General features: G+C 34.4%; 1 pseudogene; it reads left to right on the plus strand.

The window, feature by feature from the left end:
* LOC122753811 overlaps positions 1-11,951 on the plus strand; it is a 39,450-nt pseudogene extending 27,499 nt beyond the window's left edge.
* The last annotated feature ends 7,008 nt before the right edge of the window (positions 11,952-18,959 follow it).

Consider the following 18,959-nt stretch of genomic DNA (forward strand, 5'->3'; position numbering starts at 1 on the left):
TCATAGTGGCTCACAAGCTGCCTTAACAAGTCCGTAGGAACTGGGTTCAAGCACTGTCTCTCATATAAAAGTTGCATGAAATAAACAAGTAATACAAGTGCCCAGTACGAGTTAATACCCAAGGACATTATGTTGCAAAGCTTGTGTTGCTATGAACTGATAGAAAGAATTTCTAATATCAATAAAATAGGGCAAGAAAAAAAAGAGAGGGAAAAAAATAGTGCCAAGAATGAACTGTTCAAATGCCATTTTTAAGAAATATAAAAAAATACATATTCATGGGTGGGGAAGTATGACTTCTTTCATATAATTAGAAATAAACTTGGAAGTAACTCAAAATTCAATATTCTTTCTACTGTGCAATAGTGAGGACATAAACAAGTTCATATCCAAACTTGTAAACTGACAAGAAACAACATTAATATTGACATTCAGACCCAAGCTGTGACATTTGTTCAAACCATGGCTTAAAAATAAAGATGATTCTTGACAAAGCTTATTTTTCTTCACTGTCATGTGTTCATGAAGGCCCAACATATGAATCTTGACTTCAAACAAAATAATTATCTATGTGCCATCAAGAACAAAATGTTCTGATATTGAACTCTGCATTTATAAAAAAGCAAAATCAATAGCTACACTACTTTGTGTCAAATAAATCCATAAGTATTTCTATGTGTTTACTACGTTTTCAGGCACTGTATCACTGTGAGGAAACAAAGATAAAAAGAATAATTGCTGTCCTCAACGAGGTTACATTCTATTGGACAAAATAAATAAATAAATATTTTGAATACCAAAAACATAAATAAACACAATAAATGGATGAATGAATGGAGAAATAAATGAATGCATAAATGAATGAATGAACAAAATCTCAATAAACAGTTAAATAGATTAAGAAATGACTGAATGAATAGATAGATGAGTCAGTGAAAGAATGGATAAATAAATAAAAAAGAGAGGAAATAAATAAATAAGCAAATGAATGAACAGACAAATAGACATAAAGACAGATAGATTATATATATATATATATATATATATATATATATATATATATATATATATATATATATATATATATATATATATATATATATATATATATATATATATATATATATATATATATATATATATATATATATATATATATACATAGATAGGTAGGTAGATAACTGAGGAAGTGCAGATACCAGGTAATTTTTCTCTGATGGTAAGAAAAGCACTAGAAGTTGGGAGATCAAGACAGGCTTCTGTAGGAGATAACACTTTAGACAATTTTGAAAATTGCTTGGGATTCTAAGAGGTAATGTAGGGATACATTGAAGGCAATGAATGGGTGTGGTTAGAGGGCAGATGGGGAAGCATGTTTGTGCAAAAACATAGAGCCTGGGTATGGAAAGCTTTGTATGGGGAAAGGAAAGAAAGCCAGTTTGGCTCAATTGTAGATTAAAACAATCTGGAAAGGTAAACTGAAGTCAGTTTGTAATAACTTTAAATAACAAATACAGGAGTTTGTATTACTTCTTACAAAAAGTAGAGAGCTTCTCCATCACTTTGAGCAAGGGAGTGACATTGCCAGACATTTATTTTTATTTTAAATTACTATAGCAGCTGTGTGGAGAACAGATAGCAGAGAGGGGAAATTTGGTGTGGGGAAACCTATTAGGAGGATATTGCAATAGTTCAAGGGGGATTTATTTAAGGCATGAACTAGGGCACTGACTGTGTAGGTAGAGAAAAAAAGGAAAGATAGTGTAAAAGAGGTTGCAGAGGTAGAATATAGAAGAATTGGCAACTATTTTCATGCCAGGAAGTGTAACAGACAGTGAGTAGTTGAGTATGATGCCAAGGTTGGAAACCAATATGACTAGAAGGATGTCAATAAACTGAGGAAGTTAGGAAAAGGGATAGGTTTTGGGAAAAAGATGATGAGTACAGTTTGAACACATACTAGATATCTAGTTATAAATATTCAATAGACAGCAAATTATGTAAGACCAGAAATTCAAGAGTCAGATCAGAAATATACATTTTGAATAATTCTATTTAGAGATAATTGAAACCATAGGAAGTGATGAGACCAAGAGAAACATTATAAAGAGTGTAGAGAGAAAGGTAAGCATGATGATTCTTAAGATACACCCACTATTAGGTATCAAATATAGATGCTAATCCAACGAGTGATACTAATAAGGAGTGGTCAGATATGTAGGAGGACCAAGAGAAAGCAACATCATGAAAATCCAGAGAGGAAAGAGTATCTAGAATTAAAACCTGGTCAACAGTATAAAAAGGTGCAGGGGTGAGTGATAAGAACTAAGAAAAAGCAATTGGATTTGGTAATTAAGTGGGGATAGCTAACTCTAGAAAGTTTCATTTGAGTGATTCACTAAGAAATTAAGTTTCAATAGGTGCGGATGTGAGATGTTTTTTTTGTTTTGTTTTGTTTTGTTTTTGGTAGGGCAATGAGGGTTAAGTGACTTGCCCAGGGTCACACAGCTAGTAAGTGTCAAGTGTCTGAGGCTGGATTTGAACTCAAGTACTCCTGAATCCAGGGCTGGTGCTTTACCACTGCACCATCTAGCTGCCCCGATGTGAGATGTTAAGAAACAGAAATAATAGGGGCAGCTAGGTGGCACAGTGGATAGAGCAATGGCCCTGGATTCAGGGGGACCTGAGTTCAAATCCAGCCTCAGACACTTAATACTAGCTGTGTGACCCTGGGCAAGTCACTTAACCCCAATTGCCTCACCAAAAAAAAAAAAAAAGGAACAGAAATAATGACAGATAGCATATCCTAGGAGTTTGGTTGTGAAGGCAGAAGAGATATGACAATAACTTGAGAGGATGCAGACTCAAGTAAAGCATGTTCCCTATCTTCCTAATCCTAATATTGCCTTTGCAAAACTACACAGAAACAATCATAATCATTTTTCTCTAGGATATACTATGTTGTAGGCACTGTGCTAAATACTTTATCTTTTGACTCTTCCAAGAACCATGGGAAATAATATTATGATCCTCCTTTTACAGTTGAGGACACTGAGACAGAAGGAATTTAAGTGATTTGTCCAAAGACACAAAGCTAATGTTTGAGGCCAGATTTGAACTTTGGTCTTCCTGACTCTGGTCCCAGCATGTTATCCACTCTTTTATCTACTCCAGTAAGGTAGAAGGTAATGATTCCTTTTGACTATTCCTAGTATTTGCTCTTTGTCTATCTCTACTTTATTTGCATGGGAGGCCAAAAAGGTATATGAAATGCACCAAAAGATGACAAGAGATGTTGTGAAAGCAGAAATGACAGTACTTTAAAATGGATTATATGATTTGAAGTGAGAGGGTGAGGATCCAAGGAAGGCAGCTAGATTCTGAGCCTGGGTAACTAGAAGAATGATGACATTCTCAATAGTAATAAGGAAATTAGGAAGAAGGGATTATTTTGGCAGGAAGATAATCAGTTTAATTTTGGATATGTTGAGATTAAGATGTCTGAGAGTTCCAGTTAAAGATGTTTAATCAGCATTTCTGGATCTCAGGCTGGAGGTCAGGAGAGAGCTCAAGATTCTATAAATAGATCCGTGAATCATCTGCATAGAGATGATTGGATTCATGGGGGCTAATAAGATCAGCAAATATTTTAGAGGGAGAAAACCCAGGATAGAATCATGGGCAATATTGACAATTAATAGCATAATCTATATAGAGATCCATTAAAGGTAACTGAAAAGAGGAAGTTAAACACATAAGAGGAGAATGAGAAAAGACTAGTGCCACCCAGACAGCAAAGACCTAGAGAAAAGAGATTATCAGATTGAAGAATCTGATCAAGTGTCAAATTTCTCCAAAAAATTTATAAAAACTAAGTAGATTGGGGAAAAGGCCATTAGATTTGGCAATCAAGAAGTCATTGGTTCTGTGAAAAAATAATGGGATTTGGCAGATACTCAAAGGCCCCACCTGGAGATTAATCTAAACTGATTGAATTAAGTGAGAGTGATTGATTTTACGATTAGCCTACTTAAAGTTAATTAGATTGTAACCACACCTGGCCAGGCCTTAAGAAAGTATTGTTCTAAGAATCCAAGGACTGTGAACTCAAAAGGAGACCATCTTCAAGTCCAGTGAACCAATGGTTTTGGATAACACTAACTAATCAGCTTAAAGCAGTGTGAAAAGATTGCCTCTCCTCCAGACCGATAAAAAGCTTCCACACTCAGTTTGCTGGAGCAGTTCATGGTTAAAGCAGGCTCCTTGTGGAGGACTTGAGGAAGAACCAGGCCAGGCTAGAACTCTAGGGTCGATAGGACTTTTCTTAACTTTCTGAACTCCAGGTGTTTTCCTTTTTACTAATACCTAATATGCTTTAATAAATGCTTAATGCCCAAACAGTGGTGCTAAAGCTTCTAATTTAAGGTGACCACACATTTAGATTTTAAATATCACAGTAGCTTTGGAAATTATCAACTCTAGAAATTTATATTTCAGCCCACTAATCAAGTCTCTTCAAAGTCACATATAACACAGGCAGATGAAAAAAGCAGCACACAGGGAGACATATCTTGGCAGTTCAACTCCTTCACCATAGTTGGCACTCATACTTTTTCTTTGTTTTCTGCAGGGTTGACAAGATTGATTAATCATATTTAGTATAGCAGTTTAGGAAAAAGTTTAAAAATTATCCAAATTGTTCTGACTTTATAAGTTGCCTGTAGGAAGGTATAAAGAATGATGTTGTCCTGATACAGATTATTAGTGACAATGGCTGTCTTCATGATCCATAGATCAATTAATTGGCTTCTGTTTCTGATCACTTAAATACATAGTAACTATGGAAATTAAGAAGGAATCCATTAATTATTCCAATGAATTCTAAAAGAAGCAAGACTTTTATCTCATTATTACACATATTTGAATATGGTTGTAACAAGAACAACAACAACAACAACATCCTTAAAGTATAAATCATCATGTATACCATATGAAGAGTGGCAATAGTCAATTGGGGGAATTCCAGAGAGGGTGATATGTACCAAGGAATTTGTGACCCCCCCACCCCAAACAAACTGTGAAAAACTGGCAGAAAACCTAGAATGCTGGACACTGGACACTGGTCACTGGCAACTGACCACTGGAAATATCAATGATTAAGTTACCATGCCTCAAACAAGACAACACTTTCTATGAATCTAAAAAACAGAGTGGCATATGCATTTTTGATGACCTTCCTCATAAGTATTATGATGATTAGCTTGACATGAGAAGCAGTAGAAATAGTGTCACTCCTTCATGTTCTGATATATCAAGAAGTCACGATACGTTGTAACAGGTCAAAAATTCCATTACTCTACTGCTAGAAAAGTTTTCCTATCAATGGGATAGACCACTGAAAGGGGCAAACCATGATTATAAGTAAAAGGGCTTGAAGATATGATATGATCTTTTATATGAACCAGAACTGCATTATAACAAAATTAGAAGCTACTCTTATCAGTCATAATCACACACTTCCAACCATTTCTTTTCATTCATATCCATAGTTTCAGGTTATACAACAATGTAGCACAGGTGAAACCATGGAAATTATTGTAAGCATATTTAATTCAACTCATATTAGATGAAATCAGAGCAGAGATAAAAGATTAGTATGAATATTTAGAGAAAAAGACTGAAGAACCAGACAATTTATACATACATGCATACATACATACATATGTGTGTATACACTAAATTAATAAATAGTTCTAGTATATAAACAGGAAGTTTTCAGAAGAAATCAAAGCAGTCATATGATAAAATGTTATGTCACTATTGATTAGAGATATGCTAATGAAAATAACTGAGGTGCTACATATACACTGAGGTACTACACAAACACGCATATACATAGGTTGGCATATATGTGTATGGGTAGATATATGTATTATGTATATGTTTATATCAATTGTCTATATTATCTATCTCTACCTGTCTATCTATAAATATACCCTTAACAGAAACTCTGTAAATGTTATATAATAATGAAATGGGCAGCAAAAAGATGCTAATATAGCAAATGATTTGAAGAAGAATGAGACATAACTAGAAAGAAACTCCCCAAATTCTTTTTAGTGTAATAATATGAATTGCACTAATAGGCATACTATACTGAAACAAAGTAATCAGGCAACATTTATTCATTTTAAATGTGACAAATTAGTATTATCCCACAATATTTGAAAATATAAAAATGTATATGTATAAATATGTGTGTGTGTTATGTGATATATGTACACATTTAAAGAGATTGAGGCAGATAATTTATAGATATGAGAGAGAGAGAGAGAGAGAGAGAGAGAGAGAGAGAGAGAGAGAGAGAGAGAGAGAGAGAGAGAGAGAGAAAGAGAACCAAGGAGGTAAGGACCATAAAATGAAATAGTGAAGTAGTGATATCTAGAAATATTCTTTAGGAGATATATCAGTCATAATCATAGGAGAAGTGTCTTGATAAAACTCTTGAAAATGTACTTAAAGACATTGAAGGATGACATAAATGTTTACCCAATGAACACTGTATATAAAAAATTGAACAACATAGCTAAAAAAATCAAAGATATTAAAACAAAATTGAAGAATGAAATTGGAGAAAAAAGTCATAAACTTATGTTACCCTTGATCCAAACTTAAAAGTAAAAGACAAATGGTTTAGGTGCTAAATAATTAAAGTAATGAAAAGAAAAGAAATACAAACTTTCATCAAAACTGTGTTATAGGAAGGTAAAGATCTAAGCTTTTGGGTCAAGAAATTTGACAAGAAATTGCTGGGAATGCTAGAAATCAGTTTGCCACAAACAAGGTATAGACCATCTTCTCACATTGTACACCAAGATAAGGTCAAAATGTGTAAATGGGTACATGACATACATAAAGGGTGATTTTATATACAAATCAGGGGAGCATAGAAAGAAAGAGTGGATCATGTGAAGTAATATGAATAATTTTGATTACAATAAATTTTTAAAGTTTCTTCACAAGCAAATCTGATGAGGCCAAAATTAGAAGGAAAGCATAAAACTTAAGGAAGACATTTTTCAGCATACCTGATAAAGACTCAATTTCTGAAATATATAGAAAACAGACACATTTATAAAAAATAGGAGCTATTGACCAAATTAATACATAGTTAACATATATAAACAGGCAGCTTTCAGATGAAATCAAAGCATTACATAGTGATATGAAAAATGCTTTGTTGTTATTGATTAGAGATATGCAAATGGAAATAACTAAGGTATTACCTCAAACCTTTCAAATTGGCTAACAAGATAGAAAATAAAAATGACAAGTGCTTGGAGGAATGTAGAAAAATTGGGACACTAATGCATGTTTGGTGGAATTGGGAACTGCTTCAACCTTTCTGGAGAATACTTTGGGACTACATTCAAGGGGTTATAATTCTATGCATATGCTTTGACGCTGTAACTGTGTTGGTAGTCCAAAAAAAATCAAATAAAAAGGAAAAGGACCTTTATGGATAAAAATTATTTCTATAAGCTCTTTTTGTTGTAGCAAAGAATTGGAAATTGAGGGAATACTTATAAATTGGAGAATGTCTGAGTAAAATGTGGATTGTGATGGAATGCTATTGTGCTATATGAAATGACAAGCAGAATGATTTCATGAAATCCTGGGAAGACTTATATGAACTGATGCAAATTGTAGTGAGCAGAATCATAAAACATTGTATATATTAACAACAAAATTATAAGTATGATGAACTGTGAAAGAATTAGCTACTCTGATCAACACGGTGATCTAAGAAAATTTTCCTGATAAACAGAATTGGCCCATTATGATAAATTCTATCTACCTCCTGAGAAATAGCTGATGAAATCTGAATGCAGATTGAATAAGGTTTTTTTACTTATTTTTCTTGTTTTTTTAAAACATGGCAAATATGAAAATATGCTACACATGATTGCATAAGTATAATTGATATCATATTGCTTGCCTTCTCAATGGATGTGGAAGAGGCATCAAGAGGGAGAGAATTTGGATCTCAAAATTTAAAAAGAAAAGAATGCAAAAATTAATAAATAATATATTTTAAAATGGTGAACAACAAAATCCAGTGAAAATCATTGCCACAAGTCTCAGCTGGCATGGGGGGGGGGGAATGAAGAAAGGGAAAAGAGAAAAGAGGACAACTACTGTTGAGAATAATCCATGTTCAAGGGTTGGCTGGAGGCATGATAGTTTTCCAGTACCCTGCCTGTGACTAGGAGCAGATTACTGAGTCATTCTAGCAAGTAGATGCCCCCCCCCCCCCGCCAAACTTTTTTGGAAACATGCAGAGTGTAGTGCTATGGACTTAGGATGTGGAATCATGTCTTAGTACTACTGCTTATTGGTCTCATTACCAAAAATACATTTTTCATCTCAAAAACAAAACAAAATAATATTATAGTGATTTGTGAAGCAAGTAAATTATAGGAAGGAGGGAGGAAAAGAGAGAGAGAGAGAGAGAGAGAGAGAGAGAGAGAGAGAGAGAGAGAGAGAGAGAGAGAGAGAGAGAAAGAGACTTCCAAAAAGAACAATACAAAAAAATTTAAAGTTCTGGTCATATATATTAGGCTTCTGAAACTTTTTCCATTCATGACACCAAGACATTTTAATGGGACTGAGTATATATAGGTATATAAAACAAATATACAAAATATTTTACTGTTGCTAATTTTGTGTAACCCCCACCTTCAGTTATGAAACCCCACCTAGGGTCACAATCCACAGTTTAAGAAACTGTGATATATGTGGCTGGAAAAAAACACAGCACAATGTGAGTTGGCTCAAGCAACAAGCTTATGTAACATGAACATAATAGATGATAGAATTGTTATATCAAAGGAAGTGGCAGAAGCATGCTTCTCTGCAATACTCAACACTGCCAAGATCAGTTAAGTTCCATAGCAAATGGCTAAAATGTTCCATTGTAAAACATAAATTACTAGCAAAGCAACTTATCAACTTTCTCACAACATAAGTGGTATGCTACCTTCCTTATCAGAAGGCATTAAATATATAATTTTAGATGAATTTTCTTGAAATATTTTGGTATCTTCCTTTCACAATTCTTCACTCTCTCCCAGAACGCCATCCCCTGTGACAAAAAAGCATGTATTAAAAAGAGGAAGAAGAGAAAAATCAGCAAAACAAATCAATATATTTTTTAAAGCAGACAATAATATGTAATATTCTATACTTATATGAAGCCAAACTTCTGAAAAGTAATGGTAAGAGGTATTTTATCATACATTTTGTTTGTGGAAATATTCATTTTTTGCAATTGTGCAACATTCGTTTTCCAATATGTGTTAGTTGATTTCTTTCCATTTACATAATTGCAGGTATGTATATTGTGCATATATGGTTTCCTTGTCTCTGATTACTTCACTTTATATCAGTACATAGTATTACATATTTATCAGTAAAAAATGCAAACATCAATGACCTCTACAAATATGATGATATTTATGTGTGTACTTCTTTATACAAAGAATCTAAAACTTGGAGCACTAGCAAAAAAAAGAGAAAAAAAATAGCTGAAGAACAACAACAAACTGAAAAAATAAATGCTAAAAATTTCCATTAATGTAAAGAGCAACTCATCAATTTGGTGATTATTTACCAAATCAACAAAAGCAACAATACATTTAAAGCAACTTTATAATCATCATAACATCATGGCTTCAGTTCTGTACTTATGATTTTGTCATGTGCTGCAAATATAAAAAATAAACAAAAATAGATTCAAGAAAAAAGTAAACCTTGAATTATTTAAACAACAATATCTAGAATAAAGGTTATAAAACATGATACATTTGGAAACCAAGAGCAAACCATTTAAGCCCCCTATGGTTCTGCCTAGCCTTATATTGACGATCATCGCTGAAAAATGGAACTAAATATCATCTTCCAGTATAAAAAAAATCACATTAAATGATAATATTAGTCATGATTTGCATATATGACCATTAATATATCTGGCTCCAAAAAGCACATTAACCATTTACTTTATTTTTATGGAAGTTTTCTTCAATGATACAATGAGGTAACTGGTGTTGCAATGTAAGTCCTGAGTTCAAATCTTGCCTCATAAACTTATACTGCGATGTGATCCTCTGTGAGTCATTTAGTTCTTTTCTGCCTCAGATTCCTCTTCTGTAAAATGGCCATAATCATAGTCCCTATATCACAGGTTTGTTTTGATGATCAAATTAATTAACATATGTAAATATATGCAAACCATAAACCACCATATAAATATAAGTTATTAGCTCCTACCATATCAATACCTCATTTTCACTAAATAAGTGAAAAGTTGGGGCAGCTAGGTGGTACAGTGGATAAAGCAACAGTTCTGGATTCAGGAAGACCTGAGTTCAAATTTGGCTTCAGACACTTGACACTAGTTCTGTGACCCTGGGTAAGTCACTTAACCATCATTGCTCTACCAAATAAACAAATAAATAAGTAAACAAACAAACAAAGGAATGAATGAATAAATGAATAAAAAAATAAAGCTTGCCTCAGACACCTGATACTAACTAGTTGTGTGACCCTGGCCAAGTCACTTAACCATCATTGCACCACAAAAAAATAAATAAACAAATAAATTAAAAAGTGAAATGTCTTTGATTTGCACCAAGTAAGAATAGAGACTGAAGGCTTTGAGTTTGAATCTGGAGGTCAAATTGAACCAGTGGATTAAAATGATATTTCCCAATACTCAGGGAAAGTAATTCTTTCTGGATAAAATTCTTTGATACCTTTATAACCAGAAGGAAGGTGTCCATTCACAATGGTTGAAAGACAAAGAGAAATACACTAACAACATTTTCATAGCAAGGAGTTTCTGACCCTGAAACCACTGAAATTCAGATCTGGAATAAAATTTTATTTTTCTTTTCTTTTTTGGGGGGGGGTGAGACAGTTGGGGTTAAGTGACCTGCCCAGGGTCACACAGCTAGTAATTGTTAAGTGTCTGAGGCTGGATTTGAACTCAGGTCCTCCTGATTTCAGGGCCAATGCTCTATCCACTGTGCCACCTAGCTGCCCCTGGAATAAAATTTTCAACATGGATGAACATGGGGAAAAGGTTTTATTTATTTTGATGGATACTCAATGTGCATTTGACAGACATTAAACGATGACAGATTTGTGCTACCATATTTGCCCCCTGTACCATGACTATTTCTATCTAGATTCATAATTTGTCCCAGAACATTCAGGAGAATGACCTATAACAGATGCAGCTCTTCATGGAAAATCGTCATGTGGAAATGTATGGAATTTTCCAAAAGACCTTCCAATCCCTGATGTTTTTTGATTTCAGACTGGAGTTCTCATAACTATTTAGCTGCTGGAACATTTGCCAAAGATATATGTTATAGCAACATGGTAAAGGTCTGCCAAGAAGAGAAGCCCTATTAGGCATCCAAAACCCTGCATAAGATACATAATGACTTGAGAAAGCAGTCCATGGACCACTTTAAGAAGAGAAAGGTTATGGAAGGGCAAGGATTCCAGGCTGCAATATGAGAGTGCATTGGACAGGGAGAGTCAGGAGCTGTATATACACTTCAAGCACAACCACAGCAAAAATGCATTCAGCTCCTTCCTCATACAGGCTGTGCTCTCCAGCTTCATCATGGTGCTCAGCCTAAGCTTAGTCTTCCTGGGCCTCAACACAGTCACTCAGCTCTTCCACAGCATGCTGGGCCTGTTGCTCATCTCCCTGCTGACCTGGGGCTACTTTGGGCCAGTAGCAAGAGTCAGATAGTGCCATCAACTCTAGCATGGCCTATATCTTTGAGTAGGCTACCTCTTGCATGAGTAATTCCACTCATGAAGCTGTTGGACAAAAAGGATGCAGTCAACCATTCATGAATAAAAAGTGCCAATAAAGGTGGGGATCTAGCCAACACATGCCTTGCTATGACTGAACCAGTGGGACTCCTGTACAGGCCTTCTTCAGAAGCCAGAGTATGCCTGTGAGTGGTATTCCATCCCAGAAGACTAAATACAAAGCTGTAGCAAATGGAGCACATAACTGTCTGCGGCTTGACACCCCAACCCCCAGTCACAAATTATTTAAATTATACAGGGAAAGGGAAGATTTAAAGGCAATAGAAAGGCAAAAACAATTATTAAGTACATACTATGTGCTTGTCATTCTGCTAAGCACTTTAGACAGACAGATAAACAGATTTCAATTTAAGTATAAGTAAATATAGTTTTTATACAAAGTAATTTCAGGAATATAAAGCAGTAGCAATGGGGGAGGATTAGAAAACTGTCCCCTACCAAACTCTTGCTCAATTATTATTCTTAGGATAAGGATTTTAGAGGCAAAGGCAAACTCTGGTCAAAGTGCCCCCCCCAAAAAAAAATCAACATGAATTAAGTCTTTACATTCCAAAAGAATATTATGGTTCTATTAAGTAGTGATTGCTAATAGTTAAAGTTTATTCAGTCAGGTATCCGAATATATTTGTGTTTATATTTAAGTGCTTAATTTTTTATATCTAAACAGCTGCTTTGCCTTAAACACCCACTGTCCTCGGTGTAAAACTCAGCTAAATACATCAAGCCTGAACTAGCCCCATAAGCCTTGGTGACAGAAAGGAGCCCATCTGCTTGTTCAACGAACTTTATATAAAGCACATGGCCTTATTGGCTAGCACTTAGAGATTTGACATATTGCTCATGGTGGCTCAACCATGGCCTATTTATTCTTTCAAAGTACTCTTTATGAGGGAAAATAAACCTGAAGGAAATGTATGTATGCATTCATGATCCTTGAAATTTTAAGAAAACTGTAACTGCTGGGTTAATGTGCTCTGAATAAAGCATAAAGGATTTGTCAAGGACATATATAAATTCTTTTAAAAATGCTCAGTCTATTGGATTTTAACTCAACTACTCAAGTGGACCTGTGATCTTATCAATTTAGGTATTCTCTCTTCATTGAAAAAGATTGCAACTCATCTATGGCTGCCTATCCTGTCAGATTCTTATTCATATACACCTGTAAATTCACCATAGGGGGTCTAGCTAAAACTCAACAATTTGGGGTACTTATTCAGTTTTCCTGACACTGCGAGTATACCAGTAAACAAAGTAGCTATACATCAGTTGTCCTGAGTTCTCACCAGGGGACAAGATAATTTCCATTTAACTTTCAAGCTTTTCTTTAATGGCATCCTTTAGACCATTTGTGCTTTAGAAGTATTTTTCTTCAATGTATTGTCATCCACTCACATGTACCATTCATTTACCTTTGGTTGTACCTCAATTTCAATTCTTCAGACAAGGGTTCCATGCGTCACAGCCATATAGCATCATAACAAAAACATTACTACCAAAAATATGGGGGGAAACTGGGATAATTAAAGCAGCTTAATAATTTGATACAAGCAATTTAGTCCACAGTAACCTTCTTCTTTAACTTTCAACCCAACTATTCATTTGTATTGTAACCATTGCTACACATATTCTCAAAATATGTGTGTATGTGTGTGTAAAAACATGCCTACACATTCATATGTGTGAATATGTGTATATATACATATATGTATATACAATGTGTATTTATATATCATTGTGAGGTAGTATGTATGTATGTATGTATATATATATATATAAAGCTGTATCTACATTTCTATATACATATTTATATGTGTGTATATCTCAATATTGCTATACACCATATATTAATATATTGCAAATATAGACATCTTAGATATCTATATATAGAAAGGTAGATATATACACTAATAAATGAATGTATATATGTATGAGAATATGTGAGTGTTTATGTACATACCTGTGTGTATATACACGCAAACATATATATGTATGTATGCTTGTGCATTTCTGTATCTGGTTCTGGCTAAGAAATACAGTTGTGGATCAGTGCAATAAATTAGGTACTCAATAAACCATAGTAAACAGCCATAGTAATCTAATGTTTGATAAAAGTAAAGATCCAAGCTTTGAAGACAAGAAGTCACTATCTGACAAAAACTGTGGGGAAAATTGGAAAGCAGTTCAATAGAAACAAGATATAGACCAACACATGTCAAGATAAGATCAAAATGGGGAAATGATTGAATGATAAGCTAGTTAGGGAATCATAGACTATTTTACCTGTCAGATCTATGAATAAGAGAAGAATTTATGATGAAAGGGATAGAGAGCAATATGGGATATTAAATGAGTAATTATGATTACATTAATTTTTTTTAAATTGCTTTCAACAACTCTGAGACTCCAACTCACACCTATAAAAGTGTTCAATATAACAAAAAATAAAAATGTTGGATGTGGGAGAGTATGGGAAAACTGGAATGCTAATCCACTGTTGGTGGAGTTGTGAACTAATGCAACCAATCTGGAGAGCATTTTGGAACTATGCCTAAAAGTCTATGAAACTGTGCATATGCTTTGATCCAGCAATATTACTGCTAGGCCTATAACTCAGACATCCCCCCAAAAGAAGAAAGACCTATTTGTATAAAAATATTTATAGCAGCTCTTTTTTGTGGTGGCTAAGAATTGGAAATCAAATGGAATGACTGAACAAGCTGTGGTACATGATTGTAATGGAATATTATTGTGCTACATGAAATGACAAACAGGTTGCTTTCAGAAAAGCCTGGAAACACTTATATGAATTGATGTATAGTGAAGTAAGCACAATCAATATAATGTTGTGCAGAGTAACAGCAATATTATTTGATGAAGAACTGTGAATGACTTAACTACTCTCAATAATACAATGATCCAAGACAATCTCAAAGTATTAATGATAAAGCATACTATCCACTTCCAGAGAAAGAACTGATATTGATTGAACACAGACTGAAGCATGCTATTTATCACTTTCTTTAATTTTTCTCTCAAGTGTTCTTGTACAAAATGACTAATATGATACTGTTTTTGCATAATTGCACATATATAACCCATATCTGCGTACCACCTGGTGTGGGGAGAGCTGGGAGGAAGGGAGGAATGGAATTTGGAACTCAAAACTTTAAATAAAAATGTTCATTACGATTTTTAAAATATATTTTGCACAAACAAAACCAATGCGGTCAAGCTTAGAAGGAAAACAGAAAACTTAGAAAAAAAAATTTACAAAGATGTTTCTATGATAAAGATTTAATTTCTCAAATATGTAAAGAACTATGTAAAATTTATAAGAATACAGGTCATTCCACAATTGATAAATTGCCACAGAAAAAGAAAATGACAAATGTTTGAGGGGATATGGTAAAATTAAGACACTTACACCCTATTGGAGGGGTTGTGAATGGATCCATCCATTTTGGAGAGCAATTTGAAACTATTCCCAAAGGCTTTTAAATAAATTTTGAATACCACTACTATGTCTGTACCCCATAGAATAAAAGAAAAATAGCCTATATATTATTTTTGTTGTTCAGTAATTCAGTCATGACCCCATGGATCATAAGCATGCTAAATCATTCTATCCTTCACAATCTTCTGAAATCTGTAAAAGCTTGTGTTCATTCCTTCCATGACACTCTCTACCTAACTCATCCTCTGTCATCCCCTCTTCCCTTTGCTTTCTATCTTCCCCAACTCAGTTTCTTTTCTGAGTCCTATATTCGTGTTATGTAGTTAAAATATGTAAGCTTCAGCTTTGGTCTTTTACCTTCTAGTGAATAACCTGAATTAATTTCCTTATGTATTGACCTATTTGATCTCTTTGCTGTCCAAGGGATTCTCAAAAGTCTTCTCCAGTAGAACAATTCAAAAGCATTGATTCTACAACACTCAGCTTTCCTCATAGTCCAAGTCTCACAACCATACATTGCTACAGAAGAAGTCTTATTCTTGACTATATAAACCTGTATATATAAGAAATATTTATAGCTGCTCTTTTTGTGGTAGGAAATCATTGGAAATTAATGGGACGTCCATCAAAGGAGCAATAGCTGAATTAGTTCTGGAATAATATTGTGGTGAAATATTATTAGTGAGCTACAAAAATTATGGCTCATGATGGCAGAGAAAAGGCAGGGATTTATATGAATTCTGCCAAATTACCCTCCAAATGACTTTAAAGAATGCCTCAAAATAAATTATAAAGTGACAGAATGCACAAATGAATGGGATGAAACAATTTTCCAATTCAAGACAATTTAGGTCAGGGAGAAAGGTGTTTTGCACTGGGGTGAGAATAGAGTTTAGTCCAGAGAAGGTGGTGCCATTGTAGGCCCTGTCCCAGCAAACCAGCAACAGACCATGGGCATGACTGAATTAGTGCAACAGCAGCAGCTTCTGCATCTCTCATCTCAAAGATAGTAAGGGGGTTAGAAAACTGGTCAGAAGGACATTATAGGGCTCCCTTTCGTTGGCAGTAGGTGCAGGAAGCTGTTGCATTTATCCAAATGGTGATCTAAATTGCAGTACTGGGATGCAGGCCCAGGGTGAGGAAGAGGACTGGAACACCAAAGCTTGGGGCCACAGTGGGGCAAAGCTTCCTGGTCACAGTTCCAGGGTGAAAAAGAGTACTTGTGGTTCCTCATAGACCAGATGATAGGCCAGGAGACCAGAAAAAAACACATTTCTTAAGATCATACCACCTTTGAGGAACTGAAAACTTACACATACCCAGAAATAGCTCTGAAGGAAGCAGCAAGAAAAGCCTAAAACATGAAACAGTGCTTGATCTACTGCAAGAGCAGAACCCCACTTTAAAATGGTTAAAAGAAAAGAAATAGGCTGGGAAAATAGCAAATAACAAAAAATATTACTTGACCATACAAAGTTAATTTGATGACAGAGAAAAAGTAGGCATTAGAATAGGTAAGGAGTAACAAACTATCTCTCTTTGCAGAGAATAACATATACTTAGAGAATCCTAAATAATCATTTAAAAACTACTTGAAACAATTAACAACTTTACCAAAGTTGAAGAATATAAAATAAACCCACATAAATCATCAGCATTTCTAGACATGACCAACAAAATGTAGCAACAGATAGAAAGAGAAATTCCATTCGAAGTAACTATAGTCCACATAAAATATTCAGTAGTCTACCTGCCAAGGCAAACCCAGGAACTATATGAGTGCAAACACAAAAAACTTTTCACACAAAATCAGATCTAAACAAATGAAAAGATATAAACTTCTCAGGGGTAGACTGTGCTAACATAATAAAATGATGACTCTACCAAAATTAATGTACTTATTCAGTGCCATATCAATCAAATTACCAAAAATTATTTCATAGAGCTAGAAAAAATAATAAAATTTATGTGGAAGAACAAAAGTTCAAGAATATCAAGGGAATGCAAAGGAAGGTGGCCTAGCTGTACCAGATGTAAAACTATATTACAGATGTAAATACTATATTACAAAGCCACAACCATCAAAACTATTTGGTACTGGCTAAGAAATAGAGTGATGGATCAGTGGAATAGTTAGGCATACAAAACATGTGGGAAATTAATATAGCAGTCTCCTGTTTGATAAACCCAAAGATTCTAGCCACTGTAAATGTTTTTACATGTAAATAGTTATTCCATGTATGCAGTTTTTACATGTAATTAGGGGGAAAGATGTAATTTTTTTTTATTAAGTGAGGCAATTGGGGTTAAGTGACTTTCCCAGGGTCACACAGCTAGTAAATGTTAAGTGTCTAAGGCCGGATTTGAACTCAGGTACTCCTTACTCCAGGGCTGGTGCTCTATCCACTGTGCCAACTAGCTGCCCCAATATTTTTTATAATATACATTTTTATTTATAGTTTTAGGTTCCAATTTTTATCCCTCTCTCCCTCCCTCTCATCCCTCCTCCCTGAGGTGGCAAAGAATCAGATATGTCTTATAAGTGTTTAATTATGTAAAACATTACCATATTTGTCATTTTGTACAGAAAAGTTGAGTAAAAGAAAAAAAAGAAAGAAAGAGAAAAATAGCATGCTTCTGTCTGACTGACATCGTAGAAGTATTCCTTATTTGGGTATAGATTGGACTAGGTGGGCTACGAGGTTCCTTCTAATTCTATTATTGTGATTTCACTCATGAAATCAGAGAAATATTTGCATTTCTCAAAATAATATAACTCCACAGGTATTTTTTTTAAACAGAACATTTAAAGCTTTGAATTAGGAGTAAATTGAATATATTGTTTATTAAAAAATCAAAGCAATTACTGATGATGTCCATCCAATTAGTTGTGTTTATATCGGAAGAATACATTTTCCTTAAAAGCTAATTTTCTTCTGTCACAGGAAAATAGGTGATGGGGATTCCTAGGTATTCCTCTTTAAAAAATTACAATTCTCACACACAATCCAATTAGAATAAAGATGGTCTTTTATTTGAGTGCTAGAAAAAGTGACTGAGAGGGAAGTCAAAGATGGTTTAGAAACATTCTCCTCCTCGAAGGTAAGGGAGGTCAAAGCTTTTATAGAGGACACATGGGGTGGCCACCTGAAAATGGAAAGTTCCCTTTGGGAGTGGGGTGGGAAAAGCTTGAATGAGGGGTGAGATGGGAAAGCTTGAATGAGGGCTGGTGGTCCTGGCTTCTAGAGTTATCTCTGTCCTTTGGTGATGCCCTAGGTAGTAGTCACACCTAATTGCTATAGGATTCAATCTCAGGTGTATCCATCCTGATATCTAGTTGGCCAGTTTAAACTTAATTCCTTGATATGTCCTAAGAACCATATCACTTCTATACTTGTTTTTTTTGTTTGTTTGTTTTATGGCTTTAGAAAGAGCTAGTTTTGATTTTACTTTCAAACAGTTTGAATTGGCTGAAGTTTCACGAGCAATTATTATAGACACCTTAATCTTCAAATATTTGCTAATTGATTTTCTTTGAACCCAATGGGAAACCTAGGAGAGCCACAAATTTTTCCAAGAGGAAGAAACA

Source organism: Dromiciops gliroides, chromosome 1 (genome assembly GCF_019393635.1).
Source record: "Dromiciops gliroides isolate mDroGli1 chromosome 1, mDroGli1.pri, whole genome shotgun sequence".
NCBI lineage: Eukaryota > Metazoa > Chordata > Mammalia > Microbiotheria > Microbiotheriidae > Dromiciops > Dromiciops gliroides.